This window comes from Aegilops tauschii, chromosome 1, assembly GCF_002575655.3.
Source record: "Aegilops tauschii subsp. strangulata cultivar AL8/78 chromosome 1, Aet v6.0, whole genome shotgun sequence".
NCBI classification, from domain to species: domain Eukaryota; kingdom Viridiplantae; phylum Streptophyta; class Magnoliopsida; order Poales; family Poaceae; genus Aegilops; species Aegilops tauschii.
In genome coordinates this window covers 25,711,903-25,717,902 of record NC_053035.3, presented here as the reverse complement: position 1 = coordinate 25,717,902, position 6,000 = coordinate 25,711,903, and positions in this window count along the sequence as shown.

Below are 6,000 nucleotides of genomic sequence, written 5' to 3'. Positions count from 1 at the left end.
GGCTTCTCGTCGAATATAAAGGGAATAATAAACATGGCGGAGAAAAAGTTCCAAAACCTGAAGTCTCACGACTGCCACGTGATTATGACGCAATTGCTTCCGATTGCTTTGAGGGGGCTCCTACCGGAAAATGTTCGAGTAGCCATTGTGAAGCTATGTGCATTCCTCAATGCAATCTCTCAGAAGGTAATCAATCCAGAAGATCTACCACGGTTACAGAACGATGTGGTCCAATGCCTTGTCAGTTTCGAGTTGGTGTTCCCACCATCCTTCTTCGATATTATGACGCACCTCCTGGTCCACCTAGTCGAAGAGATTTCCATTCTCGGTCCTGTATTTCTACACAATATGTTCCCCTTTGAGAGGTTCATGGGAGTATTAAAGAAATATGTTCGTAACCGTGCTAGGCCAGAAGGAAGCATCGTCAAGGGCTATGGAAATGAGGAGGTAATTGAGTTATGTATTGACTATGTTCCTGACCTTAAGCCGATTGGTATTCCTCAATCGCGGCACGAGGGGAGACTAAGTGGAAAAGGCAAGATCGGAAGGGAATCCACGATATGTATGGACGGTCATTCTATGACTGAAGCACACCACACAGTTCTGCAAAATTCCAGCTTGGTGGCTCCGTACTTCGAGCAACACAAGAATATTTTACGCTCGGACAACCGGGGGAAGCCTGAATCCTGGATTAGAAAGGCCCACATGGAGACTTTCGGCAGTTGGTTGCGAAAACATTTAATGAATGACAATGATGTTGGAGATCAGCTGTACATGTTGGCCAAGAAACCATCTTCGACTATAACGACTTTCCAAGGGTACGAGATAAATGGGAATACATTTTACACCATCGCCCAAGATAAAAAGAGCACCAACCAAAACAGTGGTGTCCGCTTTGATGCAGCAACCGAGAATGGGCGAAAGGTCACATATTATGGTTACATAGAGGAGATATGGGAACTTGACTATGGACCCTCCTTTAAGGTCCCTTTGTTCCGGTGCAAATGGTTCAAGCTAACAGGAGGTGGGGTAAAGGTGGACGAGCAATACGGAATGACAATGGTGGATTTCAACAATCTTGGTTACCTTGACGAACCATTCGTCCTTGCCAAAGATGTCGCTCAGGTTTTTTATTTGAAGGACATGAGTAGCAAACCGAGGAAACGGAAAGATAAGAAAACGATCAGTACATCATGCGATGATCCAAAGCGCCACATTGTTCTTTCAGGGAAAAGAAACATCGTGGGAGTGGAGGACAAGACAGACATGTCAGAAGATTATAATATGTTTGGTGAAATTGCGCCCTTCAAAGTGAACACTGACCCAAGCATTAAGTTAAATGATGAGGATGCTCCATGGATACGGCACAATCGTAAGCAAGCAGGGACACAAGGGAAGAATTGATGTGTAATAATTTATTGTACCAAACTTTGTATTTGGTCGATGAACTGAATGATGTATCAAACCTTTTGTCAAACCTTCAAGGGATTTTAAAATGAATTAGTTTTATTTTTCTGATTTTTTTGATATATAATTGTATTTTTAAGATTTTAAAATGAATTAGTTTTATTTTTCTGATTTTAAAAGGAAAAAGGAAGAAGAAGAAAGAAGGAAAAAGGAAGAAAAAAACAGAAGAAAAAAGGAAAAACAAAAGAAAAAAACAAACAGAAGAAAAACATAAGAAAAAAACAGAAGAAAAAACAAACAGAAGAAAAAACAAACAGAAGAAAAAAACAGAAGAAAAAACAAACAGAAGAAAAAAACAGAAGAAAAAACAGAAGAAAAAAGGAAAAAAGAAGAAAAAAAAGAAGAAAAAACAGAAGAAAAAAACAGAAGAAAAAAGGAAAAAGGAAAAAAGGAAGAAAAATAGAAGAAAAACAAAACAAAATAAATAAAGCAAAAAAGAAAACAAAAAACAGGCAATAAATAAAAAATATGCCACCTACTGGGCCACCACGGCCTGAATACGACTAGAAACCCATTAATGGGCCAGGATTCAGGCCCGCAGAAGGCCTAGTAGGCCCACAGGCACATAGTGACAGAATAGGCCCGTAAGCCTGCATTTGAGAGGAGCTCGAAGTGGTGAGCGCAGCCGCGCTTATAAACCACTGTCGAAGCCTCTCGGCTAGCGAGGTGGGACTAAACATCCCACCGCACCGCGCCAGTTCCAGCACAGACCTTTAGTCCCGGTTGGGGAGGCGGACCGCGACTAAAGGGTAACCTTTAGTCGCGGTTGTTGTCCCCAACCGCGACTAAAGGGTCTTTCTGCGCGGGAGCGAAAGCGGCGCCAAAACCCTTTAGTCCCGGTTGGGCAGGCGGACCGCGACTAAAGGGTACCTTTAGTCGCGGTTGGTGTGGCCAGCCGCGACTAAAGGGTACCTTTAGTCGCGGTCCTCCTCCCCAACCGCGACTAAAGGTGCGTCTATAAATACTGCACTTAGCAGTTTCGCCATTTCCCATTCTCCTCTCTCTCTCGACGCCGAAGCGCTGCCCCGACGCCGATCGACGCCGAAGCCCTGCCCCGACGCCGACGCCGACGCCGAAGCCCTGCCCCGACGCCGACGCCGACGCCGAAGCCCTGCGCGCCGCCGCTTCCGTCCCCAGTGAGCGCCGCCTCCGCCCGTGCCCTGCCCTTGCCCGCCGCCCGCCGCCCACCGCCCGACGCCCTGCCGCCCGCCGCCCGCTGGCCCTGCCTGCCGTCCTCCGCGCGCCGGCAGAAGAAGAAGAAGGAAGAAGAAAAAGGAAGATGAAGAAGAAAGAAAAAGGAAAAAGGAAGAAGAAGAAAGAAGGAAGAAGAAAACAAAAGAAGAAAAACAAAGGAAGAAGAAAAAAACAAAGAAGAAAAAAAAAGGAAAACACAAGAAAAACAAACAGAAGAAAAAACAAAAGAAAACAAAAAAAACAGAAGAAAAACAAAGGAAGAAGAAAAAAACAAAAGAAAACAAAAAAAAACAGAAGAAAAAAACAAAAAAAGGAAAACACAAGAAAAAAGAAAAAGGAAAAAGAAAGAAAATAGAAAACAAAAGAAAACACAAGAAAAACAAACAGAAGAAAAAAACAAACGAAGAAGAAAAAAAGAAAGAAGAAAAAAAAGGAAGAAGAAAAAAAGAAAGAAGAAAGAAAGAAGAAAAAGGAAGAAGAAAAAAAGAAAGAAGAAAAACAAAGGAGGAAGAAAAAAAAGGAAGAAGAAAAACAAAGGAAGAAGAAAAACAAAGGAAGAAGAAAAAAAGAAAGAAGAAAAAAAAAGGAAGAAGAAAAAAAGAAAGAAGAAAAAGGAAGAAGAAAAAAAGAAGAAGAAAGGAAGAAGAAGAAAGAAAGGAAAAAGAAAAAGGAAGAAGAAGAAAGAAAGAAGACAGGAAGAAGAAGAAAGGAAGAAGAAGAAAGGAAGAAGAAGAAAGAAAGAAGAAGAAAGGAAAAAGGAAGAAGAAGAAAGGAAGAAGAAGAAAGAGGAAGAAGAAAGGAAGAAGAAGAAAGAAAGAAGAAAGAGGAAGAAGAAAGGAAGAAGAACAAAAAAAGAATTTTTACTTAAAGAATCTTATTTTTTAATTCCTCCTCCTCTATGTCCCCTTAATCTTATTTTTTAATTCCTTTATACTTAAAGTATTTTTACTACATGCAGGAGTGACATATGGCGGACGATAGAACCGAGCCGCTTAGGGATCCGGAGGCTGAACGTTATTTAATGGGCATCATCAACAACGAGATTCCTTATGTGCCGGGCTCAGAATATGAGCAACAAGAGGATGTAGTCTCTTCTTATCTGAACCTTGACGGTGGAACAGAGATTGTCGATGATCAAGAAGGTGAAGGAACGGACATTGTCGACGGAGGTCAACCGTCAACAACCGACGATCTCGAATTGCAAGTAGCAACCACCTCCGGCGAGGTATATTTATACATTGAGCCTCTCGTGATACAAACTTACTGAAATGTGAATACATATGTATTAACGCGCGTGACTCTCTTTCTTTTTTTAGCCCTCCGGATCGAGTACGACAAAGCGTGGCAAATCCAAGGCGATGAAAACAGGAGAAACATATGCCATTGAGTTTGTCAGTGAAACCGGCAAGCCCCTACAGCACACCTCAAAGTTTATCAACCAATGCGGAGTCGTTGTTAGAGACAACGTCCTGATCACCGTCCAGGAATGGAAGGAGCCAAAGAAGGCACGTCTTGGTTTCAGTTTTGTCGACAAGAGAACGAAAAAGGATTGCTGGAGAAAGCTTATGGAACATTTCATTCTACCTTCGGAATACAACAAAGTCGATGAATTCGGTAACGAGGTTCCGGGTGGACGTCAGAGGAGGAGGCTAGTTAAAGAGTTCGCTCTTCAGAAGATGGGCGAAGCATTCCGGAACTTCAAGAAAAATTTAACCCGTGACTATGTCAACAAGGGCAAGACTCCGGATTTCAATGGACAACATGAGAAACTGAAAGATGATTGGCCAGAATTTGTGAGGCAAAAGCAATCGGAGCATTTCAAGGAAATATCAAAAAAAATAAGGATAATGCGAGTAAGAAAAAGTTCCATCATATTATGGGGCCAGGAGGATACCGCCTTTCGGAGCCTAGGTGGCAGAAGATGGAGGAGGACCTGAGGGTGCGAGGAATCCCTCTAGGTACAGAGGGATGGGACCCAAGGGCCAAAAGCTGGTGGTACGGGCATGGGGGATCGCTAGACCCGGAGACAGGGGTGTGTGTTCACCGGCAGAGACAGTTTGCTCCCACCCAAGCCCTTATTGACGCAATGACCCAAGCTCAAGAGGGCTTGATCAAGTTCAACAGAGAGAAAAACGCACTGACAACAGCCCTCGGGAATGATGAACACGGAGGACGTGTACGAGGCAAAGGCAAAGTTCCGTGGAAAGTAGGGTTTTCCCAGGACAATGACCCGTACTGTTACAGAAGCCGTAAGAGAAAGACGGACCGGGATGCAGATCTTATGACGAAGTTTGCATCGGAACTCCATGAGTTGAAGCAGACCGTGCATGAACTAGTGAAAGAAAAATCGGCTGCAGGGCCGCATGAAGATCATGAAGCGGATCGCGGAAGCCAGCAGCGGAGAAGCAGCGTGGCTTCCACGGATGCCCCGCCTGGTGCTAGTGCACCGATGATCGAGATTCGTGCACCGGAGCCTCACTACCCCGTGGACGATGTAAAGGAGATGAAAGAATGTGATCTGCATTATCCCGTGGGGAACGTTTCCACGAAGGTAGCTAGCGGCAGTGCTTTACCCTGTACACCTGGAGAACTCCACCACAACAACCCCATTCCATATGGCTATGCTCGTGTCACGGTGGAAGACATAGTCCAAGGGTTTGAGGACCTGGAGATTGACAAACCTACACCCGAAGGGGAGAGAAGACTTGGAGATGTCAAGCGCCAGTTCATTCTATGGAAAAAGAAGTACATAGTGTTTCCAGGCGAGGCGCCAAGGCTAGCAAGTCCACCCCCCTCCGATGGTGGTGGTGGTGGCGGTGGTGGTGGTCGTGGTGGTTCACCTACACCTCCTTCACGCCATTCGACGCCGTCCCCCGATCCACAACCTCCGGCGGGTACGACGCCCCCCAATCCTCCTCCGGCGGGTACGACGCCCCCCAATCCACCTCCGGCGAAGAAGCAGAAGCAGGCGGACAACAAGGAAACCCGCTCCTGGACTATTAACCCGGACCCTTATGTACCTAAGACCACAAGGGTACTGGAGCCATCACTGAAGCCTCTCCTCCCAAGGCCTGGGGAACTTAGTGAAGCTGAAACCAAATTGGCCGCGTCTGCTGATTATGAGAAATGGAAGGCGGATATGAAGGCGAAAAAAGAGCCTGAGCCCAAGCAAGTATTCACTGAGAAGCAAAAGAAGTGGGCTAAGGATTTTTTGACGACACCGTCCCAAGCCGAGCTGAATATGCCTGACGACTATGGACATGAACTTCGTAGGCAAGCAAAAATATTGAAGGAGGAGAAAGAAGAAAGTAAAAAAAGCGGGAAACAAGTTGACCAGCT